The sequence below is a fragment of the Pongo abelii genome, chromosome 9 (assembly GCF_028885655.2).
Source record: "Pongo abelii isolate AG06213 chromosome 9, NHGRI_mPonAbe1-v2.0_pri, whole genome shotgun sequence".
Lineage (NCBI taxonomy): Eukaryota > Metazoa > Chordata > Mammalia > Primates > Hominidae > Pongo > Pongo abelii.
In genome coordinates, this window is record NC_071994.2 from 63,918,912 (window position 1) to 63,942,804 (window position 23,893).

Consider the following 23,893-nt stretch of genomic DNA (forward strand, 5'->3'; position numbering starts at 1 on the left):
TCATGTCAGCCCAACTGGGTGAGTGTTCAAGAGAAGTGTCGTCCATATTGGCCCTGAGACCTTCAAAAGGTCCTGTGACATGGCTCCTGCCCCAGGAACTCACTCTCTAAATGGGAAGCCCATTAATGAACAAGAGAACTAATATGTGGTCAGATTTTCCAAACTCAAAATTGAGACCCATATACCTGGAGGGGCAGTGTTTTTAAAAGTAGGAGCCCTGGAAAACTTGGGACCTGGGGGGTCACAAAGCATTGAGCTCTTCAGGGAGGGTTCTGCTGGCCATCCGATGTAAAGGGGTCCTTCCTGTGACTCTCATGCTACCCCGGGTTCTAATTTCTTAATAACTGAAGTGATCTTGTGTTCTTGTGCCTCCTCTGATTAGAATGTGAGCATCATGAGAGCGGAGACCCTCTCTAATCTTGCTCTTGACAGGTTCCCTATCAACCAGAACAGTGACTGGCTCTTAGTAGGTACTCAATTCATATTCACTGAAAAAAAACAAATACACACCAGACTCTCAGAAAACCATTATTTATACCAATCTCCTTCAATCCCTACAGCAATATTATGAGGTAAAATAATTAGATCTCCCATTCAATGAGAAAAATCAAGGCTCAGAGAGGGCGCGTGTTTTGCCCAGGGCTGCATCTAATAAGTGATAGAAGTGGAATTCAAAACCAGGTATGGAGCATTATGATCCTCCCTTTGTAATGAGTGTCTATTATTTTGTATAATTTAGAAAAAGCAAAAATGAAAAACTCTGGAGGAAAAACTGCTCATCAGAAACAGCTTTATATCAACTAATCTTATCTGTGATGAATTCAGTTCTGGCACCCAAAATCCAAGTTCCATTTCCATCTACAGAGGACACTGGCAGCATAGCTACAGCAGGAGAAAGGATTCTGGGGCCTTCTTTATGAAAGGATTCTGTTCCTTTCTTTCTGTGGGGCCTCAAAAGCCAGGCAGGGAGTGGAGGGGCCATCGGCACCAGTGATCATCATGCCTACAGCTGCTGGATGTGGCAGGCTTGCTCCACGGTTCACTGGAAATGTTCCAAAGAGAGGCTCATAAGCAAGACTGAGGTCGAAGAGTTAAAGTGTTTGGAATCCGCCTTCTCCCAAACCCATACCTTAAAACTTGGAAGGAAAAAAAAAAGCATTTTTTTAAAGACTGAAATTTCAAAAATGTTTAAAATGAAAAGTAGAGATTTACACCTCCCTGAATTGAGAATATTAAACCCTGCTGAAGCTAAGTTTATCCCCCTTTTTAGTCTATAACTCATAATAAAATTCCTACTAGTCTGATGTTTTGGGCCAAAAAAAGCCTCTCCAGTCTATCCTCTAGATGCAGGCCATGGCTTGAGTTTATGTGCAAATCAGCAGGTACATCTCATCAAAATGGCCAGGCCAGTTCTCATGTGTGAATACATATCTCAAATACGGGAAATAAATGCAAATAGCACATAGTATCAATGAAACAGGTATAGTGTTGCCAAATTGCCCAACAACCCTTAAATACAAACATCCTGCAGAAACATTACACCCTTCATGGCTGTGAATGAGGAGCAGCACAGTGACAAAAGAGCACATAGCCTTCCAGATCAGAAACTGTTAACTGGGATCCCTGGGTAGACTTCAGGGAAAATGTCTCATGAAAAATGCTGGGCTTGTATTTGCCTTGTGCATTTATTTTTTTGAGAGGGTCTATAAATTTCTTCAGACTCACAAAATGATCTGTGACCCCAAAAGACTAGGACTGCCCACCAACCCTTTCTGTTGCCACTCTTGTTTCATTTAGACAATGCTGCTAACACAAACAACTACACAGGAAGCCCTTTCACAGTAAACACGATGATAGTAACAATCAGAAAAAATTGTCCAAGCTCTTACACAGACGATCCAGCCACCGGAAACTGTTCAGTCAATGACAGAAAAGAGGTCAGTAGCTCAAAGGGACTGGAAAACTGCTGTGCCTTAGCTTGAGCCCACTGCCCAGACAGGGACAAATGGCACAACCAGAAAAGCGCAAGGAAGCAAACTTAGGGGCTAGAAAGTTTGGGACAGGTGAACTTGGGAGCCACAGGAGAAAAAAACACAATCTTTGGAGCCAGGCAGGGCCTCACATACAGACTCAATCTGTGGCTTTGGGATGATGATGATGATGATGAAGATGATGATGATAACAGCAGCTGCGATGAGCTATTATTTGCTGACAGCACAATGTCTGGCACATAGTAGGCACATACTTAATGTACTTAGGAAATTACATGTTATTTCATTTAATTTTTACTTTTCTTAATTTTTTTTTCATAAAAGAGAAGGGGTCTTGCTATGTTGCCCAGGCTGGCCTTGAATTCCTGGCCTCAAGTGACCTCCCACCTCAGCCTTTCAAAGTGCTGGGATTACAAGAGTGAACCCCTATGGGCTGGGCGCAGTGGCTCGCACCTGTAATCCCAGCACTTTGGGAGGCTGAGGCAGGTGGATCACGAGGTCAGGAGATCGAGACCATCCTGGCTAACGGTGAAACCCCGTCTCTACTAAAAATACAACAAAATTAGCCGGGCGTGGTGGCGGGCGCCTGTAGTCCCAGCTACTCGGAAGGCTGAGGCAGGAGACTGGCGTGAACCCGGGAAGCGGAGCTTGCAGTGAGCCAAGATGGCACCACTGCACTCCAGCCTGGGTGACAGAGCAAGAGTCTGTCTCAAAAAAACATAACAAAACAACAGTGAGCCACTATGTCTGGTCATTTCATTTAATTTTTATCATAACTCTGAATTATCTTCATAATATAGAAGATATATATATATATAAAATACCTATATAATCTTCTATATTATTTCTCTATATATTATCTTTATCTTCTAAATGTGGAAAAAGGTTAAAAAAATTAAGTAGCATGCTCAAGGTCCCCAGCTAGTTGAGAATCAATCCAGGGTCTGTTTGGCTGTAAGCCCATACTCTTAACTACTAAGCAGTGGCAAGCTTCAGCTTCCTCATCTTTGAAAGAAGATTATAATCCTTACATCCCCAAAGTGGTAAGGATTAGAAAGAATGCATGTGAAGTGCTTACCACAGTGCCCGGCACACAGGAAGCCCTCTAGCGTAGATTCCTATGACATCGGAACCTTTGGAAGGGAGAGGAGAGGTGAGAGGTGAGCATCCAGCTATACAGATGGTACAGCATTTCACTTTGAAGGGCTTGACAAGCAGGATTAGGAATTCTGGACCAGGCTTAAAAGACTGGGATGAGGCTGGTCCGAAGGTAGTGAGTTATCTCCATTGATAGTTCAGTCTGTAGCAGATCAAACTCCTTGTTCTACTCTTTTTTTTTTTTTTTAGACAGAGTCTTGCTCTGTTGCCAGGCTGGAGTGCGGTGGCATGATCTCGGCTCGACTGCAACCTCTGCCTCCCGGGTTCAAACAATTGCCCTGCCTCAGAATCCCGAGTAGCTGGGACTACACGCGTGTGCCACCACGCCCAGCTAATTTTTGTATTTTTAGTAGACACAGGGTTTCACCACGTTGGCCAGGATGGTATCAATCTCCTGACCTCATGATCCACCCACCTTGGCTTCCCATAGTGCTGGGATTATAGACGTGAGCCACCGTGCCCGGCCCCTTGTTCTACTCTTTCCCCGCTTCTCCCTATTGCACTTGACTAGTATGAAAAAATAAAAAATAAAAAAATACAATAAAATTTAAAAGGCTGGGATGACATACTCTCAGGGACACAGAGGGGAAACACCTCATCAAGATGGGAAATAATGTGCTTACTCAGAGATGAAAAGCTTTTCATCAAAACTTGGAGAGGGTTGAATTTTTGAAAGAAGGAATCATTCAAGCCCACACACACACACAAAAGGTCTCAAAAGGCAGCAGCAGACAGCATGGCTACGCCTGGGCCAGGAATGTGTGCCTGCTGCCGGTCTGCCTCCCTGAGACCCAAGGACGGCAAAGGCTCCTGTTCGTGTTTGTAAGAAGGGAGATGCTGGAACCCCAGTTATCTGTAAACCCCACCTGGAACTTGAGCACAGTCTCGGTATTCTTTAAACAAAAAAAAAAAAAAAAAAGAAAGAAAGAAAAGAAAAAAAGCAGCATTTGTCAGATCAGAATCAAATATGGTGAAATGTACCCACTGCGAGAAAAGAACCAATGACTTAGTGTGGCTTAGAGTATGCAAAGATCAATGGATCCATCTGCAGGAAGAAGACTCCCACTCACTGACACCACCATCTTGACTATTCTCTTATTAAAAAATGGAACAGGGGAGGCTGCAGAGCAGCAGAGTCACTCCCCAGAGAGCCAATGCCACTACAGAGAACATGCATCCCAGGGCTTAGGTTTGCTTGGTGAGAAAAACACCACAGAGTGTCAACAGTCTCTCCCTGGACCAGCTCGTCCCCTCCTGCTTTTCTTATAAAGGAATCACTATACCAAGTTATCCCAATAGAAATCAAAGACACTCAAAGATCTTCAGGTCCTGTCATCTGTCCCCTCTTCTCCATCCCCACAGCTCTAGCACAACACTCAGCATCAATTTCCTGGACAATTTTAACAGCCGCTAAAGTAATTCTGCTGCCTCCCTCCTACAGTCCAGCCCCCACACTGCCACCAGCTGGCTTTCTAAAATAAAAGTGCTGACCACGTCACTCACCTCCTGAAAGATGTCTACTAGATTTGCACTGCCTATGAAATAAACTCCAAAGTCTTTGCTTGCATGCAGGCATGCATTAACTCAGTCATTTGTCCATCCACCCACCTCGTGTTTCAGGATCACCTACTGTGTGCCAGGCTCTGTTTTAGGCCCTAGAGTGCTGAATGCAATAGATAAGACCAGGTCCCATCTTCATGGATTTATATTCTTGTGGGGTAAGACAAAGAGTAAATAAGAAGACAAACAAACATATCATATAAAGTCAGGGAGTGATGAGTGCTAATGAGGGAAACCAAAGCAAGGTAGGACAGAATGGTTGAAGCAGCGGGGAGAGGGGGCAGAATGGTGCTTTTTCAGACAGGTGGGAGAACACTTGAATAGAGGCCAGCATGGAGCGAAGGTGAGACAGGCGGTGTCTGGGCAAGAGCAGCCCAGGCTGAGGACAGCAAGTGCAAAGCCCATGAGGCAACAAGGGGAACAGTAAGAAAGATGCAGCAGCTGAAATGGAGTGAGCAGAGAGTGCCAAGTGATGAGACCAGAGAAGATGAGCAGGAGGGGCTGGCAGGCCAAGGCGAGTTGTTTAGATTCCATTCCAAAGATGCCAGAAAGCCACTGGAGAGTTTAGAGCAGGCAAATGACACATATTTGCTTTTTAAAAGATCTCTTTGCCTATGTAGAAAACTGACAGAGACCTGCTGAAAGACAGTGGAGGTTTGAACAAGGGTAGAGAGCAGTGGTCTGGTCTGTTTGGTTGATAAAGAAACAAACTAATAATAATAAGGAGCAGTGGTGGCTTCCAGGACATACAGTAAGAGCTGTCAAGAATTGCAGTGTTTGAAATGACAGATATGTTAATTACCCTGATCTGGTTACTATAGATTATATGTATTGAAACATCACTATGTACCCCATAAATATGTACAATTATTATGTGTTAATTAAAAATAAATAAATTGGCCAGGTGCAGTGGCTCATACCTATAATCCCAGCACTTTGGGAGGCCAAGGCGGGTGGATCACTTGAGGTCAGGAGTTCGAGACCAGCCTGGCCAATATGGTGATACCCCATCTCTACTGAAAATACAAAAATTAGCCAGGAGTGGTAGCGCACGACTGTAATCCCAGCTACTCGGGAGGCTGAGGCACGAGAATTGCTCGAACCCGAGAGGCGGAGGTTGCAGTGAGCCGAGATCATACCATTGCACTCCAGCCTGGATGACAAAGCAAGACTCAGTCTCAAATAAATAAATAAATAATTTTTAAAACCAGTAAAACAAACAAAAAAAGAACTGCAAACAGATGATGTGAAGAACACAAGAGGAAGCAGAATCAAAGATGACGCCCACATTTTAGGCCTGGGTAGCCAGGTAAAAATGATGGGACCTCATAACATGGGGAAGACTGAGGAGGAGCAAGGCTAGTTTTTTGTTTGTTTTTGTAGGAACAAATCAAGACTTTAGTTATGTTGGGTCTGGGAAGACCACTACACTTCAACATGCAGCTGGCTGCTGAATGGGCAGTGGGTATGGGAGTTGGGGGCTCAGGAAGACAATCTGGGCTGGTAACAAAGACTTGGGGCTTGCCAATATATGCGTGACTGCCAATATGTAGCTACTTATGTCCTCCACCTCTTGGCTCCAGCTCCAGACATGCACCCAGTGTGTCACCTCCTGCCAGGGCTCCAGCCTCTGCCCTGTGCTCCTTCTGCCTGGGCCCTTCCTACTTCTACAGCTGACAGACTCATTCCTACTCATCTTTTAAGACTTGCTCACAACAGCTGGGTGCAGTAGCTCATGTCTATAATCCCAGCACTTTAGGAGGCCAAGGTGGGAGGATCACTTGAGGCCAGGAGTTCAAGATCAGCCTGGGCAACATGGCTAGACCCTGTCTCTACAAAAAATTAAAAAAAAAAAAAATCAGGCAGGCAAGTGGTACATACCTGTAGTTCCAGCTACTTGGGAGGCTGAAGCAGGAAGATCCCTTGAAGCCCAAGATTTCAAAGTTGCAGTGAGCTAGGATCATGCCACTGCACTCCAGCCTGGGTGACAGAGCAAGACCCTCTCTCCAAAAAAAAAAAAGACTTGCTCACAAGTCACCTCTTCTCTGTGAGGTCCTCCAAGAGAGAACCAGTGTCATCCTCTCTTCTCCCACAGCATCTACTGCATACCTTGGTGACAGGACAAACCCATGTGTCACTTTATGTATTTACACCTTTCCTCCCTGTGAGCTTCTTGAGGTCAGTGACTCTATTTCTCTCCAAATCCCTTCACCTAACATAAGGCCTGGGCATGACGGACATTTGCTAAATGAATGGAGTTTTCCTCTTTGCAAAGAAATGCAAAAGAAATTATATAAATGCAAACTGATTCACACTGCAGCTTCTGTCTGCAAGGGGGAAAAAAGTGAAAAAATAAGGTGCTGTCATTGAAGCACTAATAAAGCTCAATGGTGTAGAAGAGTATCTTCCTTTGAGGAGTTTCTTAAAAAAAAAGAGCTTCAAGAAATCTAAGAGTTGAGTATCTCAGGGTGTTGCGAGGTATAATGAACATTGCACCTAATGAAGGTGTTTTGGTTTCAACTGCAGAAACACCCAGTTAGTCTAAAACCAGTGCACTCAGGAGTTGGAGACAGAAGGAAGGAAGCCGACGTTCCTTCTCATTCAATCTGGACAGTGATCCTGGGAAGCAGGTCCTCTTAGCCCTCCTTCGCAGACAAAGACAAGCATCAGGGAGTCAGGTGATTAGCCCGAGGTCACAGAGCTGGGAAGTACAGGAGCCAGGATGCTCACTCAGGCCTGCCCACACCAACGCTGAGCTCCTTCCAGCCTCACATGGTGATAACAGGTTCATGCAGTAGGCAGGGTCCCTAGGACCACCCGAACCCCAGACTGCACCAAGGACACAATCTAGTAGTTCTGGAGAGGGATTTACCCATAATGACTGACGAGTTACCAGCAGAACCGAAGCTGGAATCTAAGTTTCTGATTCCCAGGCCAGGCTCTCAGGGCACTGTGTATTCTTTCACACAGTCTTTAAAGGGCAGAGACAAAGCAAAAAATCTAATCTATCTGCTTACAAGTACCTTAGAAATAAAAGTTGAGAGGAAACGGAAATTGTGTTTTTTGTCAATTATGACTGATGTGTGACCCTGGGGCCCCACTAATAGGTAGGAAAGTAACTGAGCAGCTGTCATTGCCCCATGTGGGTTACAAAACCAGCAGCACAAATCAAACTAACTGGCACGTGGCAGGCAGTGTTCTCATATATTCAGACAAACATCTGCTGTCCACCTACTATGAGCAGGACCCCAAGCAAGGCAGCAAACAGGGAGAAAAAGACCCTGGAGGTGAACTGTGGCTTTCCCACTCACTACATGTATAATATTCAGTATATTAACCTACCTAAGCCTCAGTTTCCTCATCCATAAGAAAGAATGGGCAGCCCATTTCACAAAGCTGCTCTGACATTCTGGGGACTAAGTGAAATGGCACATGTGCTTGGTATACAGGAGTCACGCAGTAAACATCAAATGGTTGGTAGTTTGTTCATTGCTGGGCAACCCAAAAGAACTTATATCTACCGTAGAAAAAGGAATGCAAAAAAAACCCAGCTACACCAAAGTTCTTGTAAAATCTCAGTAGGGTGAACTGGTATCCTCTGAGGACTTACTAAAGTATAAAGAAATTCTTTAAGAAATTTTCAGTGGCTGAGTATTTCAAGGCAGGGCTGGAGGAAAGGCAGAGTGAAGGGAAAAGGGAAGGGAAAAAGAGAGGAGCTGAATTTGAATATATCAGTGTATTGGCAAGGCCAAAAGAAGTCAACATGTACATAAAAAACAATGTAACTTTATCTCTAGCGGATACAGCTGTATATTAATTATTTATGGTCTATCTTCTCTGTCGAACTCCTGTTGAACCTTCAATACCCCACCTACTTTTCCACCCCACCCACCTAGAAGGTTAATTAATCTTTCCTCTATTAATCAGTTCCTATTACTGGACACACTATTTGCTTGTTAGGCTCCCACATCAAATACTAAGCTCCTGAGAATACACATTGTTCATGATTCATCTCTGGGTTTAAATGGTAGCCTTCCTCTTACTCCAGGATCCTCAGCCAGTAGCCACCAACTTGGAGCATCCCCAAGGAACTTTCTCTCTACAGCAGGAAGATAAGAGAGGACTCATATTTATACACTGTTTATTTTGTGCTGAACATCTGAGAGGCACCTGACAAATATTAATTCGTATATCCTTCAAAATGCCCCTGGGAAAGAATTACTGTCCCTATTTTGTAGAAGGAGATACTGATGCTCAAAGAGGTCAGGTCATCAGCCAAAGGGTCACACTGTTAGTAAATGTGATGATGTCAGGATTTGAACCCAGGTCTGTCTGGCTCCAAGTGCCTCTTTCTACTATGCCAGACTGCCCAGCATGGGTCTGATGAAGCTGAGGGCACCCTCAAAGGATAAATGGCCTGGGTATCAAGTCTACTCAGACTCATAAAAGTGAGGTTAGTGCTAAGAAGTCAACAAAGGGTAAACCGTTTGCAAATGCCAGACACCAGCTCAGAGGCAGAGAGGAGAGCTAGAGAAGGTAGAATTCAAAATTTCACATGGAGTTATTAGCAGGTGGTAAGCTGACCTGTCCTTTCTAAGAAGAAGCCTTGAGATACAGCCTGGATCAAGAGTTCACAACTACCTGTGATCAGTTAAGGCCCCTGGCTGAGAATTTGCAGATCCTTGTGCCAAATGCTAAGGTTTCAAACCTTTGTGAACATAAGCCTAAATGTTAGCACTCCTGTGAGAAATCTATGAACAAAAGTGACCACCAGAAGTCTGGGACCATCACTTCCCTTTCCTTTCCTCATCTAGCTCAGTAAAGGAAACAGCCATGGGGTATTGTCTCAGCCTCACAGCAAAACTTTGTCTCAGCCTCACAGCAGTCACTTGCCATCTCCCACTCCCCAGGTCTCTGGGGCCCAAGGCCTGGCACTCCCTGGCACAGCCCCTTCAAATGCTGACCCAGCCTCAGTATTAATGGCTCAGCCCTTGGTGGGAAAGACAAGCCAGCCTGGCAGAGCTGTGGAAAAGGAAGCTGTGATTTGGCTGTAATTCTTCCAAAGGCTACCTGGCACAACTGATATCCTTAATAATTATTTAATAATTGTGTACAGTATTTAGGGAACTTTTTGTCACCTTGCAGGATGATAACCATCATCAAAGCCAAGATATAAAAATCATATAATTAAATCTACAGACATATATTCTGAATGCTTTTCTAAGATACACATATAATTTTGATGGCATTATTTGTGAGGCTTTTAAGATTTACTTTCTTTCACATGTGTAAGCAAAAACTAGATTAGCAAAGCCATAATGGGATGCTCCTAGGAAGAGCATGAATTGGTACAGCCTTTTTGGAGGGTAATTTGGCAATATGGATTCAAATTTTAAATAGCAAACCATTTAAACCAAAAGTCCTACTTCTATGTATCTATACCAAAGAAAATCTCAGGCAAAAGTTCACAGGTGTGCACAAAAATTTCCACAGCAGCAATGACTGCAATGGCAAAAGATCAGAAACAACCTGAGGGTCTATCAGTACAAAATGAAATTTACTTAACATACAACCATAACATGGAGTACAACTTTTAAAAGTAACAAGTACATTTATTTGTACATATGGACTTGGAAAAATAACCATAATAATTGACAGCTGTAAAAAGAAAGTTGCAGAACACCATGCACAGGGAGAGTCTATCTTTAGAAAACAAAAGGGAAAGTATCTATGTCGTGGTTGAGGGCAAAGGGTAGGGGTGGAAAGAAACAAGCAAATGCAAAAGTCCAGGAGTATAAGAAGCAAACTCTCGAAAGTGCTTATGTTTGGGGAATGGTTGGAAAAGGTTGGGGGAGGTCACAGAAGATTTTGTTGCTTATGTTAAAGCACTTCAGTGTTGTCTGAATTTATCACAAGTGTTTATTACTTTTGCGATGACAAAAACAAAAAAGTTTTTAAAAGCTCATAAAATAATAATTTAAAAAAATTTTGGTATTTGCAAGGCCCCCCCACCCAACTAGAGTGACCACCATTGGAAGCTAAGTCTCCTCTCCACCCTCCGGATGTGGCCACAGTGCTCAGCGTGCACTAGCTAGAAGGAGGTACAGACTCATCTGAGGAAAGACTCCAGAAGGCAATGGTCTCAAGTTCTGAGAAGCTCAAAACCCTTGCCTATTTCAACAAAGACTCTGCCAAAGGTCAACTATTTAATTATTTTATTCTGAAAAAAAAAAAAACAACTAAGTGTCTTTTATTTTTCAAATTTACAACACCATAAATTGTTGAATTAAAGCAGTTCACTTGTTTGCAACCCCTCTTCAATAGTAGCTATTGAAATTTATATCCTGCATTATTTAAAATTTTATGTTGATACATAAGCCTTGCTGAACACTTTTTAAAAATTGTTAATGAGAAAATCCCACAGAGAGGAGAGAAGGTAACTCTATTAAATCCAAAAGAGCCTAAAATACTATTATAGCCATTTGGGCTATCATAAGAATGACAACTTAGCAAGTAAAATATCTTTCCTACCTATGGTCACAGTTGCTAGTGGAAATAATTCTAAATTGATACACAGTATCTAAGGGGTATTAGTTATATTAAGCAGAGACTACAAACTCAATTCCTACAGGGGCCAAGCAGGCCATGGAAAGGTACAGGGAGGCTGGGCCAGCCGGGGGCAGGCTGGAGAAACAAGCTCCCAGCAGAGGGACCACCACTCTTCCGCACTGCCACAAGGAAGATGGGCCCAGGCCCACTAGACCTTTGATTTTTTATGAAGAGCTGGAAATCTGGATTTTGATTAAAAAATCTACCCATTTTTAAACGTTGGCCACTAATTTAAACATCTTAAAACACTACGAGTGCTGAACAAAACACATCTGCAAGCCAGATGCAGCCAGGGGGTAGAGAGTTTTCAACCTTTGCCTGAAAGTATCTACGTGTTTTTTAAATGGCTAATTTGGCTCACTTTTATTTCAGAAAGATGGGAAGAGGCAGAGCAATGATAGGGAATGGAGATAAAAAAACAAAACAGTCAAGTAGTTGCTATTAAGAAAATATTTCTAACATACTTGTGAAGACAATGGTAGCTGTTTATATCAAATTCTAAGGAAATTGTTTATATTTATTTAGCTATACAAGGCACAAAACTTGGAGAGGGAGAATTTCTCAGGTCTAGAGTAAATAATAACTCAGTGCATTAACCACAATTTACTGTCAATGAACCTCTAAGAACTTCCTATCAGGTATTGTTTACCATAACCATTTTAAACAATAGTGACCATTGAAATAATGGCTCTTCTTTGCCAGGTGCTGTCCAGGCATTTGGCACCCAGGGTCACCAATGTGGGTCATACATCCACTGGACAAGATTCCAATAAAGGCCAATGTGACAAACCTTTTTCCAAAACAAAAAACAAAACAACAAAGGACATAGACTCAACATCATAAAATTGTGCTCCAGCATTTTTTTCAAAGACAAAACAGTAATAGACATACTTGTGCTAATAATAATATTTGGACATAATGTGCAATTGAAAAAGCACTTTTCTTATGTACCATCTCCCTTTCATCACAGCCTGCATTTTAGACTTTATATCTGTTCCAAAGACTTATTATTATTAACAATAATACTTTGACAAACAACAACAATTAACAGATAATAAATATTTGGTGCTTTCTACATGCCAGTCATGGTGCTAAGCACGTCTTCATTCCACTCTCACAAGAACCTTAAAAAGGTTATTGTAATGATTACAATCCCATTTTACAGATGAGAAAATGGAGGCTAAGGGAGCTTGGTGGGTTTGTCTTAAGTCACAACGCTAGACAGACATGGAGCTGATGTTCTGAAGCAGGTGGGCCTCCAAAGCCTGAGACCAGCGTGCTGAATGCCCTTTGAAGCAGGCGTCTTAGAGGCCAGCCACACTTTAAGCCCATCTCAGTTTGCTGCTGGCAAATGTACCTAGGGTGTGGCTAACGTCCCCCTTCTCCTCCTCCCACATCCACTTTCCCCATTTGGTCAGAAGCCATTTTAAAATTTTTATTTTTCCCAGTCAAAAACAGTATGAGTCAGTTGAAGCTCAGCCAGCCTGGCCCTAGAGAGCCCTGGAGGCCTGGTGAGTTGCCCTAGGGAACTGGGCTTCCCCTGCTGCCAAGGCCCCTGCCCAGCTGGCTGGAATCTAGGTAGGGTTTTCACATCACTGCAATCTCAATGAGGTCTGGGAAGTCATAACAACCCTGTGAAGTCACCGAGATACCAAAGTGAGGGGTGGGGAAAAGGGAGGTGCCTTCAGATCAGCAGGGGAGAAAATATGTATTTAGCCAAGAGCTATGATATATCTACTATTCAAAGCTCCATGTTAGACCCCTGAGAGAGGGAGATATAGCAGGGGGATAAATAACACAAATAAAAACATCATGCATGCAAAAAGCACACATCCACACATACATGCACACATACCAACTGCACCATGAAGCAGCTTCTCTTAAGGTAATGACCTCAGGCTCTCCCTCAGCCTTCCGTAGGGCCATGAGCCCTGACTGTACAAAGTACTGCTCTGCCACAGAAACCAAAGTCCAGGGCAGACGGACCATCATGACCTGCCATGGGCAGTCATCCTCAGAGTGTGTGCAGATCAAGAGGACCAGGAGAAGGGCAGCTGGCTCCGCCCTGAGAGACAAAGGGGGCCCCTTTCCTTGAAGAAGGACAACAAAGGGGTTGTAAGGTAGAGAAAAGGGCAAAGGGAGTGGGCAGAAGGAACAGACCTTAACAAGGCACAGATGTTTCCTCAGCACAGCTGGTTCTGATGCAGAACCATGGAAGTGAGGGTGACGGCCAAACCCCATGCACGCACTCAGTGAGCTCCGGAAAGGGGGAGGCCTGGGCTGGCTCCTTTATGGTCCTAGCCCACCCTCCTGTGATGCAAAAGGCAAGAAGCAGCTGTGGGCAAGTGGGCAGTCCCACATGCTCTCGGTCAACTCCAGGCTGAGTACGTGTCTAGAGTCCTAGGTACTCCTGCCATCCTGGGGCTCAAAAGGGCTGCCCAGTGAGGGAATAAACATTCATTAATCAAATAACCACACAAACAGAGGTCATGACCTCCGTGACAAGTGCTGAAAAAGGACAGACTGCAAGGACTTGGAGCAGAGGGAACGGTGGCGTATAGAAGAAAGGGTCAGAGCGTAAACCCACAGTCCAGCATCTGGGATAAACTCCTGCTCTGTCACCTACTCAATGGGTCGAGGCCTCAGTTTCCTCACACAGTGTCTTTGGGACAATGATGACACTTACCTCAGCCAACATCTACCAAGCCCCTAACACAAAGTAGTTACCCATGAAGCATTCTAACAGTACTTGACACAAGGTGAGCAGTCCATAGGCGCTAGATGCCGGCATGGGAATGGTGAGGACAAGACCTAGCCTTCTTATCAGGGAGGTTGGGGAGGCTTCTGAGGAGGAGGCAGGCCAATCAGCTGAGTTCCAAAGGGTGAACAGGCATGAGCTAGGCAAACCAGGAGAAAAATGCATTCCAGGCTGAGGGAACAGCGTATGGAAAGTCCCTACAAGGGGAGGCAGCATCACAAGCATTTCCATCCAAGGAAAGCAGTTCCAAGAGCCTGCTGGAGTGCCCTGGTCTGCAGGACACCTTGGTGCTGAGAATGGCTCTCTTCTGAAAAGCTTTCCTAGATTACTGTGAGTCCCCAAATAAAAGCTGCACTCTTGGCACAACTTCTTAGGTCTCTGGCAGAGATAGGAAGTGAAGAAGACACAACAAGCATCAAGCTTGGCCCTGAACGAAAACATGAGAGTTTATATGCTATTGGCTAGGTGCATTGTGCTAGCTCCCATGCAAAGTACAGATGCTGACTTGGGACCCCTGGGGTCAGAGCTTCTTCCTATTTGTTAGACTCCTCAGTATTCACTGGGGACTTTACAAGGTTTAAAATGAAGACAAAGAAGCCCTCAGGCACCCCGGTGAAGGGCCACTAGGTATCCTTACCCTTCAAGAAAAGCATTCTCAGCTGGATTAAGGGGGAAAAAGGCTGTCAGACAGTAGTTGGCAAGAACAGATATTCTGGCTAATTTAGGAAATTTGGGATTCATCCAGGACCAAGGTGGGTGGACCTCATTCCTGAGAATTCCTTGATGGATTATTTTTCATTTTGAATTGCTATTATCGGTCCATCAACAACAAGAGCTAAAAAAATAAAAAGTCAGGGGCAAAGAATATAGAGAAGAGACATTCCTGAGGTCTCAGCATGCTGGGAGACACAACAGGCGTCACAAACTTAAGCCCAACACAACCTGTCCTGCACTCAAAGCTGACAAGAAGAGCACCCCAATAAACCCAATGGCCAATGAACCTCCCATTTCAGGTACATTTTATCACATTATAAATCTGTTGCTTGGCTGCACAAACAGACCAGTCCTCACTCTTACAACAAAAACTTCCTGAGCCAGGTAAACTATGCTGGCACTTGGAACAGAGAGAGAGACAGAGTGTCTGTGTGTGTGTGTGTGTGTGTGTGTGTGTGTGTGTGGTCTCCACCTTTAAGCAGCTCAGGTTGCTGAGCATAACAGGTAAGTAAATCAACAGTAACACCAAAAAGTGCTTTGCAAGAGAGACATGAGGGTGTTCTGGGAGCCAGGAGGAGGGTTATTTCCAGGTCATGGAGAGGTGCTGGGTAGGGAAGGACGGTGTCCTGAAGATTTGGGGGAAACTGGAGTTGAGTTCCCTAGAGGATGAACAGGGACCACGCCATTCCCAGGAGACGGCCCAGCACTGCAAAGGCACTAGGAGGTGATGGCTGTTGGTAGCTGGGCTGAGGTTAGAAATGTGAGTTAGGGAAAAAGGAAAACCCAAAGCGGGGTGGGAGTGGGGGAGCAAAAGCTGCAGGGGGCCAAAGGCCAGATGATGAGAAGACTGCAGGCCCCGCCGAAGGGGGTTAGCTTTTATTTTCTAAGCAATGAGGAGCTCTTGGAGAGCTTTAAGCAGAAGAAAGCTCTGATCAGACATGTGTTAGAAAGATCATGTTGATAGGAATGTGGGCAGTGGAATGAGGGAGGAAAAAGATGAACACAGGATGACGAATTAAGAGGCTGTCATAGAACAAAATGATGAATCCTAAATACAGGAGTGGAGAGACAGAGAAGAACTGAGTTGACAAATTAGAAGATGAGCTCCTCAGGATGTGGTAACCAAGGGAATATGAGGGAAAAGACAAGGACAGGACGACTCATGAAGCAGAAGCAACTGAGCGGCGTGGACCAAGCAGGCAGCACAGGGAGAAAGACACATGTGGCACTCGGGAGGGGACAGACAGGTTGAGGTGCCCTCGGGGCAGACCACTAGGAGTGTGGACTGGGAGGAGGTTCAGACCCGATATGGAGATCCGGGTGTCTTCGAGACAGAGGTGAGTGGTGGATGAGCTCACCCAGGGAGGACGTCAAGGATGACGTGAAAGGGACCAAGCCAAACCAGAAGCTAAGCGCAAAGAACAGAGAACCAGCAGAGCAGGCTGTGGAGGCTGGGATCTGAGCAGCTGGAGGAGAACCGGGAGCCGACCCAGGAGAGGCATGCTCAGCAGAGCTGAAGAAAGCGAGGCCTGAGGTGGGAGTTCTCACTGCAGGGAGCAGTCAGCTGGGCATTGGCAATGGCAGCCAAGCAAAATAATTAAAACAAGGTGCTGACAGCGCAGCTGACAATCTGTAGTCACCCCAAGAGGAATTTTATGGATTTTACCCCCAATGAGCTCACTGTCTCACTTCTTGGACAGGCCTTTCCCTCTCCACCCCGGTCTCACTGTCTTTTATTTCAGAGCATGATCATACCTGACGTCACATTCTACATCTCACACATGTAGACGTCTGCTTCACAACAGCAGAGATCTTGTCCTGTTTCACCTCTATAACCATGATGCCAACAGCAGTGCCTGAGAGGCTAAGTGCCTTGTACCAAGTCCCTTGGTGCATTCGAAGCAATAAATAATTAGTGAGTACATAACATACTACATGCCAGATTCTGTGCTACAATGCTGGGGATACAGTGAAAAACAAGACAAAATAGGAGCCTGCCTTTGGAGCTCAAAGCTGGAGGTAATTGGAGAGAAATGCCAAGAGTTTAAACAAAAATGACATTATAATTGTCATAATGCTAGGACTGGAATCTGACTCTCATGCCTTCTAGAGCTATTTTCTTTCCAAGCCCAAGGCTGCTGCCTTCAACTAAATTTTATCTGGGGAAACAGTTAAAGTAAGTGTTTGAGGTTTGGCCTTAGTCTCTTCCAGACTTCCCACACTTCTTCTGCCCTTTCAATAGACTCCTAAGAAGTGGAAACACCCACTACAGCCTCTGAATATTTAACCTGAGGGATCTGATCTATCTCTAGTCCTTCTACATTAGTAGGAGGAAAAATTCCAGACACAGGCAAGAGAAAGTAGGAAGCAGCATAAGCCAGGGATTATACAGACCTGGGTTCAAATCCCTTGTAACCTTGCATAGTTACTCATCTATGACTTATTTCTGGCTGAAATAAGAATACTATTAATAATTCCCCCCACATAGGTCATTGCAAAGATGAAATGGGATGATACACAATAGCACTTAGCACTGGACTTAGTGCATAATGAGAGTTCAATAAATCATGGCTCTAAACCAGTTACACCTATTGCTTTTGTTACCAGCTCTCTAACTGCTATATTCACACAAACCAAGTCAAAAACTACTTAGAATTCAAACCAAAGAAGGTACACTCAAAATACTCAGAGCACAAATTGATACGTAATTAAATCACGACTGGAGGAATTATCCTCAAGTCCCCATACTTGGATAGACTCTGTAGTAAGAAGGTTTATTTCAATTTTTGGTCCACTCTATTTTCTCCTCCAATTTATACAAATGCAACTACTTCCCCAACAGATCACATCTTGTCTCATGGCAAGGGTCCAAACATGGGCTGGATTCCGTGGTGCAAGTTGTGGCAGAGTTATGAACACCACACCTCAAAAGGGAGCATAAGAACACAATCACAAGCCCAAGGTACACACAAACTCCCAAACACAGCTTGGCTCCAAAGAAGGAAATGAAAACTGGTCACAGCATGCTTTGCCTGCCTCAAAGCTAAAGGAAAGGTTATTCTGACAAGCAAGTATCTAAATCTTATGTGTCTCCCTTCTTTTACTACCCAAACCTTCTATGAGTGGTCTATTTTTGTAACATCTCAATTCTTTATCCTTCATTTACGTCCAACTCCATGTAACCTGGCTTCCTCTTCCCTTCCCCTCTTGTGACATTACATTTCTCAAGGCCATCTGCAAAGACCTTGTCACAAATTCAGCAGCCTCCCTTCAGGTCCCTTCTCCCTGGTCTCTGCTGCCCCATTCTCTTCCCTTCCTGGGACTCTCCTCCATGGCCTCTGGGTCTCTTCCATCTTCTTCCCATCCCACAGTTACGCATATTCCCCACAGCTCAGCCCACTGCTCATCTTGGGGAGACCGTGTTTAATCCTATGGCTTCCACTCTACATCTCTAGACTTAATCTTCTCAGGCCAGGCTTCAGCCCTGCATTTCCAATTCTCTGCTGGACATTTGTTATGGATGAACCACTGTTATCTTGAATTCAACATATCTAAAACCAGATGCATCAGCTACTCCTTTCCACCCCCAACATCTACATCTCTGTCAAAGATACCACTGTAAACAAGCAAGCTTAAACTTTTATCCTGACTCCTGCCTCTAAAGTCTAAGAAGACTGAAAACGCTATTGGTTCTCCCTTTGCAGTATCTCCTCCATTGATCCTTTGCTTCCATTTTCACTACTGTTCACCGCAAGACCTCATGTCTGGATGACTGCTGCTGCCTTCCAAAAGGGGCCCATGCCTCTTGTCCAACTATCAGATGAATGTTCCTAAAATGTAAACATCACTTCTGCCACTTCACTTCTTGGCCCAAAATAACTTCAATGGCTTCCCACTGCCTTCAGGATAAAGTCTATGTGCCTTAGCCGGGCATTTAGGGTCTAGAAAAGGAGTTGGCAAACTACATCCCACAGGCCAAATCCAGCCCACCACCTGCTTCTGTAAATAAAGTTTTACTGGAACACCGCCACACCCATTCATTTCCATATTATCTATGGCTGCTTGCATGTTACCACAGCAGAGTGGAGTAGCTGTGACAGAGACCACATGGCCTACGAAGCCAAAAATATTTAGCATCTGGTCCTCTACAGAAAAAGTTTGCTGATGGACTAGAATCATCAGACGCCAGCAGATCCCACCACAGTTCTTGCCCATGACTCCTTTCGATGAAGATTTTGCTCCTATGGGACTGCTGCTAAGCCCACTTTGTTTACACCTCACCTCTATGTTCTCAAGTCCCGAAAATCTTCTTTCACTCCTCCCTGGACTTTTTTCAATCTGGCTTGCCCTTCAAAACAGAGCCAAAGCTCCACCTCTCCATAAGGCCAGCTGCATCCATCCCCCGCACCCCTTGGTTCCCCTCCTCTGGCCTCCCTCTCTGCATCTACCACAGAAACCTACAGTGAGATTTCACTTTTCCTATGTACCCCTTCAGCCTGTGCTACAGGCTTCTCCAGGTCCAGGGCTGGTAACCTCCACAGAGAACTTGCCAATGATAACTACCTTGCCTTTCATTCCAAATACCAATCCTCGATAGCATAATTTGGTAAGAAGGCATCAAACAAACTTACCAATGAAGGCCCAGGATTCCACATTGGAAAAGTTAAGCTTGGGTCCAAACGTATACACTCTAGCCAGCACCACCTAAAAGCCAACGAAATAAAAGTTTAGCTTTAAATTCACAGCACCCAATAAGTTTTGATTTACCATACTCCTGGGATGCCCATTTCTGCTTCTTTGCCTAGAAAATCCCTGCTTGTCCTTTAAATCCATTGGACAGTTTTTCCCTGTAAGCCTCCCCAGTGTTCCAGGCAGGCCAGGCACCCCCTCCTCTCAGCACCCATGGAACTGTGGTGGCATGCCTATGGTAACACATGGCACGTTGTGGCATAACTTCTTGTTTAGGAAGGAGAGGGGGTTTCTCTAGACTGTAGGCTTTTCAAGAGAAGAGACCTGTTAAATTCACCCCATCCCATACCCCCAACTGCCTAGAACACTACGGGCACTTAGATGGTCCTCAATAAATACTTGTAAAATGGATGGAAAAATAACCTACTCAATTCATTAACACATGCTTGGATATCTAAAATTCTGCTAGGCCAGAATTTTCACCATAAAAATGAATGCCTCAACCCCACTGCTTTTAATAGGCAACAGTTTAACAGGAAGGACTAATGAAATTAATCTAAATACACACCTTTGGAATGACACTCCCCCGGGCAGAAACCATCAGAGGCTCCCAGAATCTAAGAAGGCAGGCCCAACTCCACAGCCAGGATGCTGGGCCTGCACCAACTGGCCCGGCTGCAGTCTCAGCTTGCATGGTTTCCCCCGATAGACCCTACCATCCAGACAAACAGGACTGATAGTTTCCAAAACCCTCTCAGCTGGATGTCTTCCTCCACTCTTCTCCACATTACCTCCATCTACTGAGATGGCGCATCCATTTCAAACATCATATCCCAGATCAACTTCATGATGGGGTCCCAAAAAGTGCTCTGTTTTTTATTTAATCTCTCTCCATTTTTAATTGTGAGAAAATACGTCACATAAAATGTACAGTCTTAACCATTTTTAAGTGTACAGTTCAATGGTATTAAGTACATTCATATTGTTGTTCAACCATTACCACCATCCATCTCCAGAACTCTTTTCATCTGCAAAAATGAAACTTTATAACCACTAGATAACAACTCTCTCTTCCCTCCTCTCCGCAACCCCTGGCACCCAATAAGTTTTTACCAAATGAATGAATACACAAATGAATGATGATATGAATGAATCTGACTCAATCCTCCCCACAAAAGCCAGAAGCACTCTTTCCTTCTGCTGGATTCCTACAGTACTATCTTCACATCTTTCTCAGATTTATTTCAATAAATCTTAAATGATCCCTTTTTGCAAAATTATATTCTCCTTCTGGGAAGGAACTATGACTTATTTGCAAAGTTAAACTTAGGTCCAACAGCATATGCATTTGGCCTGTCTTGCATGTTGCTAGATCCATTGGTAAAGTCTCAGTCCTTACCTTGCAGCTTTGACACCAGTTAATCATGCCCTCTAGCTCTCCTGGTTTTCCGCCCACCTCACTGGCTGTTCCTTCTCTTTGTTTATTCTCCCTTATCTCCCCACCTCTTATGTGAGAGTGTTCAGTCCTTGTTTTCATCTCTTCTCTGTCACTCCCTTGGTGATCTCAACTAGTCTCCTGGATTCACACATATCACCTCCATGCTGATGATGCTCAGATTTCTCTCCAAGCCTGGACCCCTGCTCTGAACTCCTGACCAGTACATCCAACTGCTTGTGTCAAGTAAGAAGTAGACGGGAGCTTTGTGTAAGACACGGTGGGTGTCTCAAACTTAAACATGTCCAACACAGACCCCTGACGTGCTCCTCCCAGAGTTGTATCTGCCTCAGTTTAAGACAACGTTCTTCCAGCTGCCCAGACCAAAAATTTGGAGTCATTTTCATCTCCTTTCTCTCCCACTCCGTATCTAATCCTCACTAAAACTGGTTCTTACCTTCAAAATGTATTCAGAATGCGACCATTTCTCACCACCTCCACCGTCCCCATCCTAGATTGCTGCGACAGCCTCCTAATTAGTGCCCTGCTTCCCTGCTGCTACTCTTGGAGTCACTCTACCTCCACCCATAGTCTATTCTGAACAGAGGAGGAAATCTGGTGCAACATGAATCAGATTGTGTCATTTCTTTCCTTAAATCCCTTAAAAGCCTTCCCAGCAAGGATGATGCCAAAAGGACGAATGTGCCTAAAGCAGGCTCGCGGGCCTCAGGGCAGGCTGGGGCCAGGAGCGTCTCCAAGCCAGTGTCTCCCTCTTCCCCACCTATTTCTCCACTGGCAGTCCTGACTGTATCACCTATCATCTGATTTCTCAAAAAAGGAAGCTCTTTAAAGGGAGGGAAATGCAATCAATCAGCTTCCTTTTCCAGCTGGATACCATAAGAAGCCAACAACACTAACACTTCTGAAGAAGCAATAAGGTACATCAAGTCTGCCAACACTTAATAGTGTTTCCAAAGATAAGGCTAGCCCTCCAGAGACTCATTCTTTATGCCCTTGGTGGCAGTGGGGAATCCTCCGTAAGACCCCCTTCTCCCTGCCTCTATCTGGCCACCAAGTCTTGCCTGTCTAACATCTCTAGGACTCTATCCCTGTTCTTCACCTCACTGATGCTGTTGCTGGAGGTGAAGTGCAAATAAAGTAAGTTAGGATTCTAAGCTAGCTTAGGCCTCATCAGTGCTCCTTGGAGCTACAGCAGTGGCCTCCGAACCCACCTTGACACCTCTTGTCATTCACTTCCAACCACAACCCCATACAATGCCCAGAATGATTTTAATAAAACCTAACTTTGATCAAGTCCCCTGCTCTAACCTCTATGAAGAGTTCCTGCACTGCCAGACTACATATTCTTCAAAATCTATTACAGTAAGCCATGGTAAACAGTCTTTTTTATCTTCCCCAGATGAATTTTGTCTGCCTTCTCCTTTAAAAGACTCTGGTTGCCCCAACAGGGGTGGGCAGACGATCCGGCCTAGATTAGAACTCTCCACTCACTTGCAACAGTGACGGGTCCAAAGGCAAGCACATCACCAACCTGGGCCAATCAGAGCCTTTCCCTTAAACTGATACCTAGATGTAGAGAAAGGCTCTCCCCCTTCACTGGGATTGTAAAACTGAGGCTGCTGGCAGCTGTGCCCCCTCAGGCAGGGCAGCCTGTCTGCAGTAGAGAGGTCTGATGCCAACACACAAAGAACAGAAGGCAAGGAGCCAACTGGACCGCTGGCAGCATCAACTCGCATTCCAGAACTTCTTCCTTTTGTGCACTCCTACAGCATCCTTCCCAGTCATGGAACCAGTAACTACCCACTTATGCCTCAGCTAGCTGGAATCCCAACAGGCCCATCACGCCGTTTTCTGTATCTGTGCCTTTTCCCACGTTGCTTCCTCTGCCCAGAATGCACACTCCCTGGATTTTTACCCAGCAGCCAGACTTCCTCTGTGAAGCCTCCCCTGAGGGGAAGCACAGTTAGTCCAGTCTTCCAGATCTGCTCTGCAATGCCTAGAATACACCCCTCTGCCATGCTTAGACCCCTCCTTCTGTCTCTGTTATCTCAGAACCAGCTAGCTGCTCTAGCTAGAAACCTCAGACCAACCTGGTCTCCTTGCACTTCCTCACTGTCCTCATGAAACTTCCTGTCCTTCTTTCTGCTGCAGTTCTACTGTCACGGCCAGGACCTCAGGACCTCCTGCTTGGACACAGGCAGCAGCCACCTAGGCTCTCTCCACTCCCCCTCTTCCCATCCCCCTCCCACTGCTGTCAGGGCATCTAAACTAGCCCCGACCTATATGCTCCAATTTCCCTCAACCATTTCCACTCCCAGCAGGATGGAGCAGGTGCACTTTCCCCGATTCCACCTGCTAAGAACAATGAAAACCCCTGGGCATTCTATGCTAGATGACTATAAGAAGACTCCAAATGGCAGTCTGAAGAAGGCAGGCCAGCTGGGACCTCAGGATCCAAGGAAAAACACAGTGGTGAGCTTCCTGCATTTCCTTTTCTGCGTATAGCTCAGACTTGGAACTGAGGAGACCAGCAACTCAGAAATGCCAACGAGCACAAAGAGAAAATGCCCCAACAAATCTCCCTCTTTCAAGACAGAAAACTTGTAGATAATAACCACTGTATTTCAGCCAAACACCACACACACACACACACAAAACCCACAGTCCTACTCACAACCATGCCAGCAAAGTGCAAGTGGCATCTACAACAAACCCACAGCTGACCTTACACTTAATGGTGACAGGCTGATGCTTTCCCCAAGACTAGGAACAAGGCAAGGATGTGCACTCTCAGCACTCTTGTTCAACATAGGACTAGAAGTCCTGGCCACACAATCAGGCAACAAAAAGAAATAAAAAACATACAGATTGGAAAAGACAAAACGAAACAATCCCTATTTGCAAGTGATATGATTGTCTATGCAGAAAATCCTGAGGAATAGACAAAAAAAAAAAATT

The 23,893-nt window shown here is 44.9% G+C and overlaps 1 protein-coding gene across 12 annotated transcripts in view; it reads right to left on the bottom strand.

Annotated features, from left to right (window-relative positions):
• The window catches only part of BMAL1 (basic helix-loop-helix ARNT like 1), a 109,427-nt gene that overhangs the window by 57,948 nt on the left and 27,586 nt on the right, over nucleotides 1-23,893 (bottom strand). For 8 of the 12 annotated variants that reach the window (XM_024254600.3, XM_054523823.2, XM_063727945.1 and 5 more), the window contains exon 2: nucleotides 19,422-19,494. The gene's annotated coding sequence lies outside the window, so the exon portion shown is untranslated. Of the gene's footprint in view, nucleotides 1-3,069; nucleotides 3,125-19,421; nucleotides 19,495-23,893 lie in introns of all 12 variants that reach the window. The other 4 variants (XM_009246565.4, XM_009246567.4, XM_009246564.4 and 1 more) reach the window with 1 other exon arrangement.